Source organism: Poecile atricapillus, chromosome 6, assembly GCF_030490865.1.
Source record: "Poecile atricapillus isolate bPoeAtr1 chromosome 6, bPoeAtr1.hap1, whole genome shotgun sequence".
Classification (NCBI taxonomy): domain Eukaryota; kingdom Metazoa; phylum Chordata; class Aves; order Passeriformes; family Paridae; genus Poecile; species Poecile atricapillus.
In genome coordinates this window covers 22,350,110-22,368,210 of record NC_081254.1, presented here as the reverse complement: position 1 = coordinate 22,368,210, position 18,101 = coordinate 22,350,110, and the positions used below count along the sequence as shown (strand labels likewise).

At 38.9% G+C, this 18,101-nt stretch overlaps 1 protein-coding gene across 1 annotated transcript in view; it reads left to right on the top strand.

Annotated features, from left to right (window-relative positions):
- Positions 1-6,714: 6,714 nt before the first annotated feature.
- The window catches only part of PLCE1 (phospholipase C epsilon 1), a 139,563-nt gene continuing 128,176 nt past the window's right edge, over positions 6,715-18,101 (top strand). The window contains exon 1 of the mRNA XM_058842127.1: positions 6,715-6,877. The gene's annotated coding sequence lies outside the window, so the exon portion shown is untranslated. The remainder of the gene's footprint in view (positions 6,878-18,101) is intronic.

Below are 18,101 nucleotides of genomic sequence, written 5' to 3'. Positions count from 1 at the left end.
AAACCTGAAAGCTGCAGAGCAGATGTGGAAGGAATTACTGCAAAGAATCTCAACTGGCATATAAAACAGAAGCAGAAGTTTATTTTGGTTTTATTATAAAAGAAAAAACATTTTACTAAAGCTCTGTTGTATTTAAGGTTACATAAAATTGTGTTGTTCAGGACTAGCTGTGAAACTATGTGCACTGATGTGACAATGGAACAAGGCAATTTTTTTTCCTTTAAATATTTAGTACTAGAACTTTACAAATGGATTGTAAAATACATATTTTTAGAATTTACAGTCAATTTAATATTTTTCTTTTTTTGGGGAGAAGACTGTAATAGATATTGCAAATTTAATATCCTTTTTTTAATTTCATGAGCAAAGAACAAAATAGTGATTACCCTTTTTGCAGTCTGATTGTCTGGCTTCTTCTGTGGAAAGTTCTGGTCATAAATGCTCATTTCTGAAGAACTATTAACCACAAGCATTCCCATGCTCTCATATTTTCAACACCTAATCAGTCAGCCTTCATAGAAAACACTAGATTATTATTTACTTACCTATTATAGATTTCAGAAAAACATTGATGTGCTTACCAGGCTAAAACATGGGTGCTGTTACAGTGCTAAAAGGTTTTATTCACTTTATTTTTCTTTTCAATTATTCTGTTAATATAATGCTGCATTAAAACTGCAGTGAATTACATTACACAGTGAAAACACTACAAGATTTTGAGTTACACTTTTTATGTAGAGGGTACTTGGAATCACCCAACATGAAGTACCTTAACACTAAGAAGAGAAAAATACTAACATACTGGGTAATTACATGTTTTCTAGTATGATTCCCATTGTGTTGACACCCATATTTTTTACCTATTAAAAGAAAATAAGTTAAAATATCTTATGGCTTTAAATGTTCTGGTTGGTTACCTAAACAAAAATTCTTGCCTTGGTTCTTGAATTTGGTCAAATGTATACTATGGCAGGTTGCCAATAAAGAAACTGAATGGGGTTAATATTAAATTAACTTGTAGACTGGTTGTTGTTTAGACATGAGCATTAAAGACAATAGAGATTTTATAATTTATTACATGAATAACTCATTGTCTTGACTGCTTGTTTAAAGGGATGACAGCACAGGCAAGTCAGGAAACTTGTTGCTTTGCACATGAAGGGAATCTGTGAGTGCAGTGGTAATTTAGTATTCAAACTAAAGACACAATCATGAGGTAATAGAAGAAATACCTTTTGGTGAAGCTCCCTTGAAAATGTCAGTCAGGACAAACAAGCCTAGAAATAGTGTTCAACACCATTAATTGGGTGAACTTCAGCAGTTAATGGCATTAAACAAATACATGTAATAGATTTGATAAATCAGGCTTTATTGCTGAGATACTAGGACAATACTCCATTCTGGTTGGACCATGTACTTTTATGCAAGAAACAACACGTTTTATCATTATAAATGCATTAGGGATTTTACTGAGTGTTTGGGGAACTTTAAGGCTATATGAAGAAAGTAATAAAGCAGGCTTCTGAATACACTTTCATCATGGCTGTATAAATTGATGTGGAATGAAAGTGCTACTTACTTGCCATTTAAAAATCACTAATATTTATGTATATTATTCACCCCCAAATTATCATAGATTAATCAATTAATAGCTATGTATTTTCCATCTTCTGGGTTTTTTTTAGGGAGAATCAGCAGAAAATTATGGTATAGTATTCAATTTTTTAAAATTTATTAACCTTATTCAATTACTAGTATTAATACTTTGGCTTCCATTGTCCCTGAAATGTAATATGAAATAAACAAGAGTTATCACTCCAATGTTTTGAGGACCTGTATTCTGATGTAGTCTCTAACTTAAAAATCATCATAAAATAATGGCATACTAAAAACATAGCTAAGTTAAACCATGGGAATACAGTTAAGGCATAGAAGTCTTTCTTTGATCTACATCAAGAGCTACTTAACTGAAATATGAAATTTCTCAGACTAAAACTTGTGTAGCCAAAATAACGATTATTCCATATTTACAATTCTTTTTCCTCAGCAGAAATGTTCTCTCCTAGAGATACTTGAAAAAAGTGTGTGAGCTTTTTTCAAGTTTACTACGAAACCTTTTGTATCTTTTCCAAAGATTAACTGGGGGATGACTTTATTAATTATTTGAAAGTTAAACAGCTGATGTAATTTTCAAAGCTTAATTATTTCAGCTTTATTTTAACTGCTATTTTTTTTTAAAATCTAGCTACATCTTTTTTTTCCTAATTGAAATGTCAGAAAGTCTTTGAGCAAGTGCATTAGACTTTCAGAATTGCCTCCATGACTGCTGATGGTTATAATAACCAGGCGAAACTGACCTCACATCACACAAAGTAATATTAAGTTTGGAATATAGTTACAAACCTTCTGGAACATTTGTAGAATAGCAGACTTCATAAGAAACCTCCAGTCTAGAGTTAATAATTTAAAAACAATTTCAGAAATTCAAGTAGTTTATCTCATTTATATATTTATTTATTAATTGTTTATTTATTATTTTGAATCAGTATAGAAGTTGTACTGGTTAGGATTATTTATCTATCAATCACAAACAGCCTCAAAATAGGTCTCTCAGTGAAATACTTGTATTAAGTGAAACTGCCTTTCTGTAAGAACTGTTTTCATGGGGCAGAATCCCATTATGACTGAAGCAGGGTTGTGCTTTACAGAGAGCGGAGATGCCCTGACAGAGCAGTCGCCACCCTGCCTCCATGGGCTGTACTTCTGTAGAATGATAATTGGTTTCTTGGAAGCAAGGAATTAATTGCAGATAAAGCCTGTGTGTTTCTTCACAAGAAAACTGCCTATCCATTACTAAATCAATGAAAATGCTGCTGTACTGGAACCAGAGTGCAGTTAAGAAAACATTCTCAACCCTTACTTTCATGTGTTTCTAATTTTCTTGTAGAATTTCTGTTTGCATTTGTGCAAGTGTGCGTGCTTTTCTTTAGTCCTAACTGAAGGGTGAATTTTGGAGCAAAGCCCAAGGAAAAACCTTTTGGCTATTTTGTTTTAAACTAAAAGCATATTTTAAGTGTTTTATGTAATTTGTTAAATAAATTGTTTGAAAATATTGCTATATAATACCATGATTAAAAAAAAATATTCCTTTATACATTATACTGCAGGGTTTAGGCAAATGATACATAGTTCAGACTGAGTGCAGAAAAAGCCAGGTATTCTTGAGTACTGATGCTACCTACCACTGTATTTTTTTTTTCCTGATGGGAAAATTGCCCAAGTAAACTCATATTGCTTTAGTTTCCCTATCTGTATAATGTGAATAATACTTACCATCTCACAGGAATGTGTGGAATTTAATATTTATGCATCACTTTGAAGTTCATCTCTAAATCAATTCTGTAACCCAAATACCAAAATGCATGGTTGATAGAAGACTGTGAGACACATCAATATTTTCTGGAAGTGCTGTATTTTTCTCTACTTATAAATACTGTGTTTGAGCTGGGTGTGTTGTCTTTCTAGATCGTCAAGCCTGATGGAGCAGTGGAGTATAATGTGATGACTAAGAGAGAGTTCTCATGAGAACAGGGTAGACACTGATGTACAATGAGGGAGAAAACTGAAGCATTCTCAAGGCACTCTCTGCTTGGCTGAAAATGTTAAAAAGAAACCATGACCCGTGAGTTAAGTCCAGCAAAAAAATACTTTTTTCATCTGTACAACGTTGAGGTTGCCAGGCAGCTCAAAATTCACTTCTACAAAGCTCAGATGTGGGAGTCCCCCAGAGAAAGTGGAATTCTGGCTGCCTGCAGAGTTCTCCCACCTTGGGAACAAATTTGAAGAAAGGGAGGTGACTTTTTTTGAGAGGAGTCACTTCCATTCTGTGTACAACCAGGGAGAGATGTCCTGGCTAACAGTCCTAACAGCAGCTTTCCAATTTGTCACCAAGGAAATGAGCTTCTTCCCAAGTAGGTCTGCTTGCAGTAACTTTATTACGTATATCTAGACACCATTATTTCTTCATAATCAAATTTTTCTCATCCTCTAATGCTTGGTACCACGGATGCAATTTCTGAACTGTTAATTGCATAAATACATTTTATGAAAAGAGCAGTCCTACAGCTTTTTTGATATTCATAATTTCTTCTTGCCTACAGTTTCAGAGAAGCAAATGTCATCCTGGAGAATGTGAGACTCTAATTATTTTGTAGAGAGCACCTCTCACTGTTGTATCTAACATGTAGCTTTGACAGTGTGCAAAAATGTTACTTTTGTTAAATAATTGTCCGGTATCCTGATGAAACAAGAAGTCTTCAAATTACAGGTGAGGAGCTGAATCTCAAGAGTAAAATTCTTAATGCAACATATTGCTAGAGCTTGTTATTGATCCCTGGTATGCTAAGTTGGCCCCTTGATATATGCCTGAAGACATGCCTTTTTGGCAAATCAAGGATATGGTAATTTCTTCAAATTTTCCATTCAGTAAAATGTAACACTTCCTTTTCAGTATAGGATATCTTTTATTGCTGGAATTTTGGAAGTGCAAACACATTGTAAAGGAACAGTTATATGTATTTTCCCCTGGAATAATGTGATAGCAACTTTCCTGCACTCTTTAAAACAAATGGAAAATCAGAGAGAAACTGGAAAAAGCTTCCATGAAAAGGTTGGTGCTGCCTTTGTGTTTGAAGGATAATTCATTGTCACTATTGTAGAGCTGAAAACCCATTGCACAACTTATGAAGTAACTGACACAAGTTGTAGTGTACACTAGAATATTAATTGAATGTACTTTGAGCCAATAGTCAGGCTCTAAATATATGAAAGCACTGGAAAATACACAGATCACACAAAACATTGGAAAAGATTCACTACTCAAATTTCAATTTTTGCAAAATATTGTCTTATGGCATTTTTTTGGACACTATATGCAGTGAATGAAATCCAGGCCACGCTGGAGGCAAAGGGAATGTTACATTTTCCACAGGACCTGGATTTTATCCAATATGTATTGTATTTCAATATAGAATGATCAATATTGCAGACTAATTAACCTAAATTAGTTCAGACTGACCATGTCTCGTGTCTCCTAAACAATAAATTATTTAGATGGTATTCCGCTAAAAAGATCAAGGTGCTTTACTGTGGTGGATGTATTTTCTTCTCTGTTCTAATAATCAGAACCTGTAAACCATGGAAAGATTCAGAATAGATAATAAATGTAAAGCCAGGAATTTATAAGCGAACAAATATATATAACACACTATACCTGACCTAATTTGTTTTAAAAATCCAAATAACAACATAAAAACTGTTTGAAAATACGTAACTCACCAGTGGGTAACTTCACTGGCTTTTTTGATGTATTTGTTGAATATAGAATTTTCTAATAGACTTTTTCCACTGTTATTACTATCTACAGGACATCAATACTATTGTATTATGCTCACAAGATAATTATTGCAATAAGGTGACAAGTGTTTGCTCAGGTAACAAAGTAGAACACCTAGAACACGATAGATCTGATTTTCAAGTGGTAGTATAATGTACATAGTATAATGTAAAATGGTACGATGAGTTCCTTGCTTCCAAAGAAAATGAAATAAATGACCTGTAAGTTTTACAGCCCCACACTGAGACACAATCTCCGCATACCTTTGTTATGAGAATCGGTGCCCTTCACATAAAAACGTCCTTAACAAACCCGTGTTAGCTATAGCCAATATATAGCTCTCGCCAGTTTAAAAATTGAGAATGGTTCCTTTAAACTGGAACTTTACGAGACTCTTTTCCTTCTTGTACTTCTTATGGAAAAAATCGCAGGCAGAGGTGCCCTGCTGCCTTCACCAAACCGCGTTGTCCTGCAGCGCCGATGAAACCACGCCGCGCTGCGCTCCCTCCCAGGCTCCGCGCTGTCCCCGGAGGCGCCGGGGCGAGGCACCGGGCCGGGGCTGCGCTCCCCGACCCGCTCCGGAGCGCGGCCGCGCTTCCCGCGCTCCGCGGCGCGGGGGGCGCGGGCCCACATTCCGATGCGGTGAGGCAGCCGCGGCCGGCCCGCCCCCGCCCCGGCCCCCGCTCGCACGGCGCGCACGGCGATGGCGCTGGCCCGCTTCCAGCCGCGCGGGACGGCGCCGCTACTCCGCGGTGCGGAGGCGCGGGGCCGGGGCGCTTGGCCGACGGCGCCCATTTGCGGGAGGTAGGGGGAAACTCTTCCGCGGGCGGCTCCAGCTGGCAGCTCGCAGCGGCGGGACGGGACCCGGGGCGCGCTCTCTGGCTCCGGGAGTCCCCTCAGCGGGCGGCGCCCGGTCCTTCAGGAGCAGCCGCGCTCACGCGGGACCCGGGCCAGCGGTTGCCGCTGCCGCACTTGCGGGACGTGCAGCGCTCCACACGCCGCCCGCAGCGCGCCGTGCCTGTGGGAACGCGGGACTTGCAGGGCGGGACAAGGAGGAGCTACCGCATCCCTTCTGTCTCGTGTCCAGGGGATGTTCCTAGCGACCCGTCCCGAGGGCAGCCATCCGGTGGGAGAAACACGCTCTCCGCAACCGAATAGGGGCGGTCCCGGGGCAACCCTCCCGGGCGGCCCCGCGCCCTCCGCCCGCGGCTGACTCAGCCGGCGGCGCTGCCCCGCGGCCCCTCCCCAGCTCTCCTCGTCCCTCCCGGGCCCGGCGGGGCGGTGCGCGCCCGCAGCCCCCGCCCCCGGCCCGCCGGGGAAGGCGCCTCGCTCGCTCCGCCGCCCCGGGCAGCGGCGGCCGTGGAGCCCTGGCGAGGCGGGGGCGGCCCCGTCCCGCAGAGCGCTCCGCTGCCGCGGCCCCGCCGCCGCTGGAGTCACCGCCGACCCGAGGAGAAGGACAAGATGCCGAGGGGACGCTGAAAGGTGCGTCCCCTGCACATCCTGCCCGCTCTCACGGGCTCTTTCCCTGACTCCCGTGGCTGGCTCTCCTCTGGGGGCTCTCTGAGGCCGGGTCCCGACCCTCAGGGCTCTCGGGGGGTTGCCGAGGGCTGCCCGCTGCGGCCGTGCCCGGGGGCGGGCGGGGGCTCCGCTTTCGGCCATGTTCCGCAGCCCCCGCGCCCTCCCGGCCTGACCTTCGGCTTACGGGCTCTCCCTCTTCCTCTAGGAGGGTTCAAGAAAACCCCAAATGCAAAAGAAAATTGGGGTGGGCTGCCGTCATCTCACATGAAGAGTTTAGAAACTCTTCTAAATTCATCCCTCACTTTCTCTTTTCCGCTGTGATTGTACAATCAATTGTAATTTTTACGTTAAAGTTTAGCAAAATTTTATCCAGGATTGGTTCAGCGCATGGGAGATGTGGCGCTGGAAGGAGCCTGTGGCTGTAAGCGACAGGGGTGCTGTCCCTCTCTCCCCCCTCGCTGGGTCTCTGCTCTTTGGGGCTGCTGCAGGCCCTGACACCCAGGCGTGAAGGGGCAATGCATTCCTCCCAGCTCCAGACTTCTCTTTGCCCCACTTGGTGAAGTGTTGTTGAGTTAGAAGGACTCGAAGTCTGCAAACACTTACAGAAGTAGTTTTGCTAAAGTGTTTGTAGGATCAGGACCAAAGTGTCTAGGTGTGATGCTTATCTGTTCTGTTGCACCCTCTTGGGATGCCACCAGCACAGGTGATAAAGGGAAGAGCCTATACAGGTGACTGTGAACTGGGCTTCTTCTGATAAGGGAAATGAAAGAGCTGGATTGAAAGTGGTAGAGAAATGCCTGAAGGATCAGCTGTACTTCAAGGAACAGTAAAATGTTTTGTTTCATAGTGAGGCATTTGTGTGAAGAGCAGAATTGGCCTTATTGTATTTATTATGCTAAAAGTTTGATAAAGTTTTCCAAATATTTCCATCCTCTATGTTAGTATGACAAAAGTTTGCTAAATATTTCAATTCTTTATGTTTGTATATTTGAAGGAAGATCAGAGAACCTGCCACTATGCCATTATGAAGCAGCCACTTAGTAGTCACTGCAGAGCAGTGACTATTGTGTAGTTTAAGAAGTCATATTTTATTATCTACAAATAATCATCTTTGATCAGTGGTATCACATCCCTTAAAAAGTCAGTGGCAAACAAGCAGCATTTGTGATCATTACAAAAACACCAAAACAAATATGTGAGCAGTGAAACATACAGGATGAAAACAGAAACAGACACGCTATGTTTTGTGTATTTGGAAGTGCTCAAGAGAAATTCCCAAGACATAAAAGAGTATGTCTAGTCTGCATAAATTTGCAGAGGATTACTAGAAATCTTGCTTTCTTAGCCATCTAAATAAAATTCATTCTTGCCATATTGAGGTAGTAATCTCAGATACTGTAATGAGTTCATTTGTGTTTTCATACATGGTAAAAAGTTTGTTATTAAGTTTATTATTTGTGACTGTAGATGAGGCAGTGTGGTTCCTGTCCTCTCAGTTAATGTTAATTTCATGTGGTACATTTTATGCAATAAAAGTGCGATGTTCAAACCAGAGTTACAAGACATTAAGGAGGAAAAGAAATGCCACAAGGTAAAACTTTTAGATCAAGAAACATGAAAACCCTACTGCAGAATAGAAGATTTCTCAAAACTGTGTTTACTGGAGATCATAGAGCAAGTTCGTGGAGATGATAAGTTAATTTGAGATTTGGGAGATTTGTAATATGAGAAAAAGAAATTCTCTGTATTTAGGTTATCCAAAAGAATGGAATGAAACAATTTGAGCACCATTTGTAAGTATCCATAGAAATGAGTATTCCTTTTATCAAAAGGCTGTTTTGTTTAAGAGAAATATGAGTGTTAAGATCTACTAGTGACTAGAACCTGCATGGAAATCCAATATAGGAGCAATGCACATTCTGAAAAGTGACAGTTGTGAGTGTTCATGAAAGATAGTAGGTTTATAACCACTGGAAACATTTTGCTTAAGTAACCAGCTCTTCCTTCTTTTTTCAGAGAAGAGCAGCTATAATTTAGCGACAGTTCTTGGATTTGAAAGGAGAATTAGTTAAAGGAAAACTTCAGTTATTAAGGAGGTAAAAAGTAATTAAACTATTATTTCATCAGGAGCCCATGATTTGCATAGGGATTTTTTAATTCGACATTTAACTAAGAGTTTTTTTAGTGATCATCTTAATTTATGTGCATATTTACAAAAGCATTTCTTTAGGAGTGTTTTCTTTTAAAGCACTGATGACAGCACTTCAGAACATGGGTTGTCATTTTGCTTCCTGTTTCGACAGCACTTTGTGCAAAATGGATTTTGGGTCGTGACTATGACTCTTAAGTTTTATAAATGACAATGATACATGTTATTAGCAGTAATTCACATCTTTTTTGTTTATTTTATATACTTCTTGAAAATACCAGTAACTGAAACGTTGGAATGAATCATGCAGCTCCAGCATGGACAGACTTACTCTCATGTCTGTTCACAATGCAGCCATTGATGGTTTCATTGAGCAATGGCTGTCATTTGATGGTGCAGACAACAGGTTAACAGCTGTCTGTACCTTTGATATGCAGTCTGATTCATTTGTAAATAAGGCTTTTCATCATGTCTCTGTTTTAGAAAGCTATGCTCGATTGAAATCCATGTTTTTCCCTAATTCTGTCCCTTCCTGAGCTGCCTTAATAGTTTAGAAGAGACATGCTGCTCATGTACTTGAGGACCTACATGACTAAGTATGTATTATGTGAGAGCAGTCCAGCTTACTCTGCATACTGCTTTATTTGTCTTGACAAACCTATATATATATTTATGTATATCTATCTATCTGCTTATGGGTGGGGTTTTGTATAGTCATGGTACTGCCAGATATTGGTCATATTTCACTCCTTGATTTGTTTAGAGCAAAATATCTATCTTCTAAAACAAGACTTGTGTTTAAGAGTTGAGGATAAGGTGCTGACAGACTTTCTATGAATTTCCTATATGGGAGGTCTCTAATATTTTTATTCTGCTTCAAGGCACAGAATTTTGGTGTTACTAGAAACACAGAAGTTAAGTTTGTAAGTATGTCAGTATGGGATCAGTCTGATCCTCTGGTCTCACATACTCTGTCATGCTAACATGTCTGTGTGAGAGAATTAATGTCACTGATTTTAAACTAGGCCATCCCCAATACTTTATTAACTGCCCAGTCATTCATAAATAATCCAACATGTTCAAGCAAGAGCTTGATGTGGCAGCACTTACTGAAACCTGGTAACAAGAGCTAAGAGAAATGAGCTCAACTCTCCACCAGAATTATCCTCCTTTGAGAGCCTGCTACAGTGCTCGCATTTATCAAGTGTCAGTGGCGGTGCCACAGGTAATACCAGCTCTTTCAGTAAATCATTTAGAGCAGCAGGAACACAAACCTTCTCGGGTATGTGACGTGCCCCATGGAGCTGCCTCCTGCATTCTTTATGTCTGAAACTTGTGTGTGTACTTGGCTTAGCATTGGGTCTTGAGACAGTGCAGGCTTGAGTCTTGTACAAGGAAGCGTATTCTGTGGGCCAGTGTATTTACTGGGACACTTTACTCGCAGGAGTCCAAGGCATATCATAACAGTTAAATAGGCTGTCCACTGTGGGATACTTTTTATTTTACACTGCTATCAGTAAGTAATATTTAACAACTTGTTACAACATTTTCAGTAGTGCCTCCTCATTAAAGGAAAATTGAGTTTGCTATTGTATTTGTCAGTTGTAACATTTCACAAGTAGTTAAAAAATTAACTGCTCAGATATTTTCAGTGTTCTTTATGTTACTTATTTCGATGTTTTAAATGAGACACAAAAATTAGAAACAGAGTGAAGTTGAAGCTACCATTTGAAAATATTTATTTTTGGGGTAATGGTTTTATTTTATTAGTATGCACAAGTGCTGCATAACTTGCATCTAATAATAGTGTGTTTTCTTAAACAGATGACTCTCCAGTTGGGTTGACCTTGCCTTGTGTAGTAGGACCTTGCTGTCTGCTGTTTCAGACAATGCTCTGATGTGAAATCCCTCCTCCCACAGTATTTTTCTCTGTCTGTGCTACAGCATACAGCAAGAATGCTGCTGCAGTGATCTTTGGTATTTGAGGTTTTTGTTACACTGCATCTTCTTTCAAACATTTTCATAATGCATTCCTTTACTCCAAGTACAAAACTCTTTTGCTTGGATTAGGTTAATTTCTTTCTGTAGCAGTACAAATACCTTTCAGCAGTGTTTTGGGGAAAACCAATTTGGTTTCCCTTTGGAATTTAGCAAGATAAAAAGGGGTCATCCCAGACCAGCTACTGCTTTGTGCACTACCAACAGTTCACATCAAAGAACAGCCTGTAGATTTTGTCTTGAGGAGCTTTCTTGATGTGAATGCCTCCTTTTTAATTCCTTTAGGGTTTTGGATTTTTAGCTATGTATCAAATTGCAAGGGAAAAAGAAAACCCAGTGTTGTAATGTCCAGGCTGTTTTGTGTTTTGAAGATGGTATTCTGCTTCTGTTCTAATTTTAGGTAATTTTCATACTCTATTTTTCAAAGATGTATTTTCAACCAGTTAGTTATTGTTCAGTTTGGACAAGTATGTTAACATGCATTTATAATCAGATTGCTGCATTGGTGAGCAGAGATTTCTAGTAATTGGTTAGTATTTTTCTAACTTCTTCTAGAAAAAGTCACACTTCCAGTGACTTTCAAGTGTATCAGATGTTCTGTGAGCACATGCATTGTTTCTACTGAAAGCTGTGGGAAGATAACCTCATTGCAGGTATTTCTTGTGAAAGCTTTACATTTCTGATCACTCAGTGTGCACCCATTTTAATTCAGCACACTTACGGGAAGCAGTAAACATAGAGGAGTATCTCTGCAAGGCTGGAAGCCCCTGGATTTCTGACTGCAGGAGGGGCTGGCAAACAGGCTGAGTCCCTGCTCAGTTCTGGAGTTAGTGTTCACTCCTTAGTGGTGCCACAGGCCATGGCTTTGTAACATATTCAGTGGCAGTGGTGTCAAAGAAGACCAGGCAGATAATACTTCTTGAAGTCTTTTGTGTTATGGCACTTCTGCATTTTTTAGATGAAGAATATTTCTTAATATGGCTCCTTTAGAGCCTTTGAAGATTTTCAGTGTAGCATATGAATAGTCTGTTGTTTGTATTTTTATGCCCAAACAACGTACAAAAAGGGAAGAATCTTGCATAGTTACGTTTGTTTTGTTATGATTGCACCTTTTTTGTTTTTTTCTTAATAATCAATTTATGGAAAAGACAACAAAAATAGAAACAATAAAATCAAACAGTTGGACACCTGTTGGAAATATTTGTGTTTTGAGAGCCATTCAGAAAGTTGCTGTCATTACTGATTTGAATATACATGTCTTCTCATTCTCTGCTTTTATTTGGAAAAGTGTAAGGAAGAAGTTCAACTTCAGCGGTGGTGTTCACTCCATAGACTTAGAAATTAAATAGAGAGAGACAACATAAAAATAAATGGTTTCATATGTGTGTCATTCACTAAAACCTCCTTGGCAATCCCACTTAGAGGTATTCCTTATATCATTAACCTGGGTAATTTAAGTATTTAAGTACAATTATAGGGTTTTTTTAATTTTTATTTTCCGTTAGGTGGATTTGGAAAGTAGCTATCAGTATTCCATCATATCGTGAAATTATGTTAGTTTAGGTTAAGCCCATGTAGCATTGGGTGCTTTTGTTTTCATTGTGGTACCTGCTATGCCTTTGTCCCCCTACTTAAAACAGATTTCAGAGAGTGTAGGACAAGATTCCAATACATGGTTAAACTAACCTACAATATGAAACAGAATTTAATTGTTTTTATTTTCTAATTATTTTTTTAGATTTGTCAGGTTGAACAAAAAGGTGTTTTTATTTAGCCAAACTAGCCTTCTTGGTACTTGAGCAGAAAACATTTTTAGATAAATGTCTAAAGTTGAAAGTTGTTTGGAAATACAGTTGAACCCCCAAATGCACTGTTCTGTTGTTTCCATTCTCACCTAACTTTTATAAAAGAAAATAAAAATTAAGTGTATACATTTTACACTGGTGTAGGAATGCTGTGATCATTAAAAATCTAGCTTTAGCAGCCAGTTTCACTGTGGAGAGAGAGTATAATATTAATATTGTTCGTACTTGTTTGTGTTGATACCATCAACTACCAATCTATTTGTGCAGATAAAATTTGTTTATATATAGTTACAGAAACAGTTTGGGTTTGCTATAAAGAAAGAATATTCTTGTAGAATGTTAGTTTAGGCCCATGACTAAGAAGGCATTTATGAGTCTCTCAAATTATTCAGTGCCTTTTTTTTTTTTTGTTCTTAGTGGTCAGCTGAAATTTTTTCTTGTTACAGAAAATTCTGAGCTATGGCAAATGTTTTTCATTGGATCCCTGTGTCACTCAATTATGAACACTTTTTGGAAGAATGTTTTGCTTGCTCTCATTATGTTTGTATAGCAAATTCTGGAACTCTGTCTTAAAACTTCTTTTTTTCTTTGTAGTAGGAGATACAAGGACTTGAGGGGTCAGGGAAAATTGAGTCTTGTTTAAAATTTTGTAGATTTGTTTGTGTAAATCGATGTGAATACCTTAGAAGTCAGCAACATTTTGGGTTATAAATGGTCCTTCTGCTTTACCAAGATAAGGGAATAGTAAAATTTTAGATTAACTTCGGGGAAAATTAGAAAAATTATGTGGTAATTTATTATATTAATAAATGGATAATATCTACATTGAGATGTATTTTCACTATTTTGTCTAGTCATTCCAATCCATTCTTGGGACATGCCAACAAACTGATTTTATTATGAAAAATGTGTTGTCACCACCGTTTAGAGCATCAGATTCCAGAACCTCATTTTCTTTCTGTGGAACCTTCCTTTTTGTCTTAGAATTATTAAACCATTATTGTTCCCATTTTCATTTTGTTTTTATAAATAAAGGTTCTGTTTTTAAGGTTCAGATTATGAATAATTATATTACTAATACAGCTAGTACAGCTAGGGCTTCTGGAAAAACAGTGCCTCTCTGAGTACATGACTGTTAGAATTGGCAGGACTGGGAATCCTCTTCAGAAATTAATTCTTTATGCTTTGTGAACTGTGATTCTAGATTTGCAAGCCAGGTTCAGTAGTGGTGTGTAGAAATAAACAGTTCCCTAGACAGCAGGCTATAAAACAGGTCAGTGTTAAAATATGCAGTAACATCTTTCAAATGTCTGTATAGTATTAGACTACTATGCCTGCCTGAATTCTCTTTCAGGATTCAGATCATAACATTTGTTTGGAGTTTTGTTACCTGATAGGTGTAGGAATGGTAGAGATGCAGAGACAGTAATGGGTTTTCTGGAGGTCTTCACTTCCACCCTCCCAGAAGAAGCAAGTTTGTGTATTTTCTTAAAATTTGTGAATATCATTCTGCTTTGCCCAAAGCTTAACTTCACGTTTGTGTCATCCCCTCATTTTGTTCCACATACTCTTTATCCTGTTATGCAAGTTGATTATGTTTATCCTTAACAGTCAGTTGTCTTGTTGACTAGGTACAGAAAGCTGGTAATGAGGCTAAAATTTCTGATTTTAGCCTCAAAAGGTACTGTAGCACAGCTACAAAAGTACAGCATAATATTATCCTGTATAACAGCTTCAGTGCACCCCTGAACTTCATTTCAACTGTGGTGCTTTACAGAAAGCTGCATAGAATTGACTTATGAGTTAGTGGGAGAGCTGTAAAAATATTTGAGGAAGGTGTGTGCACAGATTTAAAGCAAAGAAAATTGTTTGGTATGACAGCATTGGAGCTCTGAGGTTGCTGTTGAGAAGAATGGAAAGCCCTGGACAAAAGAAAGAAAACAACCTTCACTTGCTGCTTCTTGCTTTAATTTACATTAAGCAAAACTCTCCCATACATTTTCTGTGTATTTGAGTCAAAGAAATCAGTGGATAATTAAAAATATTTTTAAAAAAAAGCCTTTGTGTCCTGGTTTTCCTGCCTTAGCCATTTTGCTTACAATAAAGCTCTATTCTGTGAGCAACCATATGCATCCCAATAAAGGTTTTAAAGTTTGAATTGAGACAGAGACTGTCTCAGCTTTTGGCCAGCAAATGCAAAGAAAGTTGGCCATGTTCCCTCTATTTGCCAGAAAAGCATGAAAGCTGGGGCCTCTCCTCTGTCAGAGAAAAAGGGAAGCTCTGATCTTTCTGCATACAGATTTTTGGAAGTATTGAGTCCTTGACATATTCTTGGTATGACTTGCTTGTCTCTTGCTTGCTAGATGTGACCCAAAGTCTCCAAGAACAGACCTCTCGTCTACAATGAGCTTGTCTAGATTAACCTAGGCTTCTTCCTCCAATTACCAGTTTGGTGGTATCTTTTCCCCCCTCTAGTTTCAGTCCTAAATATCCACAATTAATTCCACATCCACAGAATTAGTTTTTTTGTGCATGTGGATTGTCTCCCATGCTGCTAAATCTAAAGACCTAACTGCTTACTTATTCGATATTTGATGTACATGTGAGTGTGTAATTAAAAAAGAATGGATATTGTACTATTTATTGCATGTTTGTGTGTAGGCACTTCTAGTACTTGGTATTCTATTCAGGGCTTTAAAACTTTCAGTATGCAGATAATCTGACGATCCCTTGAATGCTGTATGACTATATAAAATAAGAATATTAAGTTATGAAGGAGATTATCCATAAAATTTAGACTTATTTTTAATGTGTTCTGGCATGGTTCAAAAATACTTAATTAATTATTTTCAAATATTTGAACTTAAAGTACTAAAAATCAGAATGGGTTTTAGAATTACATAATAATATCTCTTGCACACTCTTTTTACCATAACTATACCTAAGATTATGTAAATGTTGCTGAGTAATTTTTTTCTGGTGAGTGAATCATGAAAACTAAGCAAGTGCTTTGGTTTTTACGGTTATTATAGGCAATAATTATGCACACCTGGATTACGTACAACTATTACTAAGTTATATAAACAATGTACACCCAAACCGCTGGCTTTTACTCTATAGTTACAACATATTTTCTATAGTGGGTATACTTTTTATTTTTCAGAGAGGTCATATGTAAGATGGGAAGTGGTGAAATACATACATTGTATTTTCAAAAATATGTCGAAATGTTGTACTACTAGCCTTATTACTTCTGTAGCTGTTTCTACTTTTATAAAAGCATTAGAACACTTAAATAAAACCAACCAGCATTAATGAACAAGTAATACACCAGAAAACTATACAGACTCCTTGAATACTTCAGCGTGAAGAGTGTGCTCTCTGTTTCTAATTTAATTTGTTCTCAGATTACTCTCATGAACTGTTCTAAATTCATCAGATACTTTGTGAGGTCTAAGGTAGATTTTGGGTTTGAAGGTAGAGCTTACTTTTCTTAAACTAAATTTCATTCTACTGATTTTATTTTTCTTAAAGGTAGGTATAAAGGGAAAGCAGATAATTTTGGAAATCAGTAAGAAAGCATCTTGAATACAGTGGGTCTGAGTGTGACACAGTCCCCCCACTAAATTAACAGGAACAGGTCTATAAGGAGATACAAGTTTGCGAGATTAGCTCATAATAAAATAAGAGGACTATTCATAAAAAATTAAAGAACCAAGAAAAGAAAAATCTAGAACTTGAAGGAAAAGGTGGAAATGAAAAAGATCTGCAGGAGCAGCTAACTGTTTCAAGGTGTGGCAGTAGCATGCTTAAGAAGACGGATGAACAATATTTAATTTGAAATCTCAAAGGACAGGTTAGTCTGCATTCATTTGCGCATACTGGTTTTATATGCTCTTTCTTCAGAGGTCATCTACTGTTATCCTTGAACTTTATGCTAGATGTACAGGTACTACATCTTTATACCTCATCACCACATTTCTCACACAACCTCGTGAAAAATTGACTTTTCCTTGCTGGGTTTCTATCAACCAGAAAAGCAGTACCCTCCACATCAGAAACTGTTACTGTTTAAACAGATCTCTGTAGAGTATGCAAGATATTCATTGGGAAAAGGGAGAGCTGCAGCCTGCCTCTTGCACCTTGTGAGTGCTGGTACAGGTCATGCCCTCACTGAGCTACCATTTGTAAACACTTTCTCTTCGTATCTTCAATGAGCTTGACCAGTTGTGGCAAGTCACTGAGAGGTATCACCTTGCAAACTGTTCTGAAGCAGATTTTTGGTTTTGCACCATTTTGGAGCATTACGTAGGTTTTTGTTGCAAGCAGAGCACTGTTGCCAGCATCAGCCGTTGTTTTGTTCAGAGCTGTGTAGACTGTGCAGACCATTAGCTTTTCTTGCTGCTTTGCCTCCCTTCAGGGATCTTTTCTTGTGCCAGGTATTACTTCATAACACACTCAGCTGCCTGCTGGGGTCATCACTGGTTTGAACGGTCTGTCCTGCAGGTGAGCCTCCTCCTGCACTGGTCTGTAGGGTTTTCCCCTCAGCAGAATGAAGTCACTGTTGTCATCTTGCCCAAGAGAAGTCTGATTACAAGGCCTTGGACTGCTCCTTATCTTTCAGTTTGCTGCTTCAGTACTGGCCTGATAGTGTTTGATTCAGCGTTTCAGAGTAACCACATCCCTGCTCTTGGTGACATCAAAAAGTCCATATTCATAGTACTCTCTGAGTGTTAGTTGATAATTAATTTCCCTCAACTTCTTTTTATCATTTGTGGTTGTGCCTGATGGTGAGACCAATGACCTGTCATGCTGGGGAGTTGCAGGAGGGGTCAGGGGGAGGACAAGCCAAGGGCTTAGACTGCTGCAGTCCACCTGGGTCAAGAAAGGCACCAGTGGGTGAGCTGGGTCCTGATTCTGATCTGACAAATCTGATCAAATGGTCAGGAGCAGCAGAGAGTGGGGCCTGAGCCCAGAGATGTCAAGAACATAGCTCAGCCAGAGCTAGGGGCAGTTCTGAGCTGAAATGGCTCCTGGCTCTGCTGTAGGGGGTGCAGCTGGAGCTGGTTATGGTATTTAAGGAGTTGGTGTTCTCACAGCCTTGACAATGCCTCTGATAAATACCCACATTGATCCCATCCTGGGTTAACATCATGGAGTGCTGTGCTAGTTGCCGCATTCGTTCGATGTTATCAGGGCCAAGTACGTTACAGAAAACAGTGGTTTGATCTTAAAC